The sequence below is a fragment of the Morone saxatilis genome, unplaced genomic scaffold (assembly GCF_004916995.1).
Source record: "Morone saxatilis isolate NCDOM2014 unplaced genomic scaffold, NCSU_SB_2.0 Contig4, whole genome shotgun sequence".
Classification (NCBI taxonomy): domain Eukaryota; kingdom Metazoa; phylum Chordata; class Actinopteri; family Moronidae; genus Morone; species Morone saxatilis.
This window is the reverse complement of record NW_023339984.1, coordinates 4,168,054-4,168,443: the sequence shown is the minus strand read 5'-3', so window position 1 is coordinate 4,168,443 and position 390 is coordinate 4,168,054. Positions and strand designations below refer to the sequence as shown.

At 39.0% G+C, this 390-nt stretch overlaps 1 pseudogene; it reads left to right on the top strand.

Annotated features, from left to right (window-relative positions):
• Positions 1 to 213: 213 nt before the first annotated feature.
• Positions 214 to 390, top strand: part of LOC118338416 — a 936-nt pseudogene continuing 759 nt past the window's right edge.

Sequence of the window (390 nt, the reverse complement as noted above, 5' to 3'; positions counted from 1 at the left end):
AAAACCAAACTTACCACTACAGTTTGCAGTGATCATGTGATCATGTGATCATGTTTCCTATACAGGACATACAGTGTCACTTCAGGCTGGCCAATCAAATGCATTCTTGTCTCTGAAGAGTCAAGGAACCATCGATGTTCTTTCATTTTGAACATGGATGACATCTCCAGTGGTTTGTGCTCTGTCTCACATGTTTTGGATCCTCGGGCAAATATGGGGTAAGTTGCATTTTATGACTTTTAAGTTTATGATCACTTCTCATTACAAATATTTTCTATTTTACTTACACTGATCACGTTTTGAAACGACGCGATAAAATACTGTGCTTTTTCTTTGGTCTCTCACTTCACTTCAGCATCAGACGACTGCTCTGAAAATTCTGTCCATCGG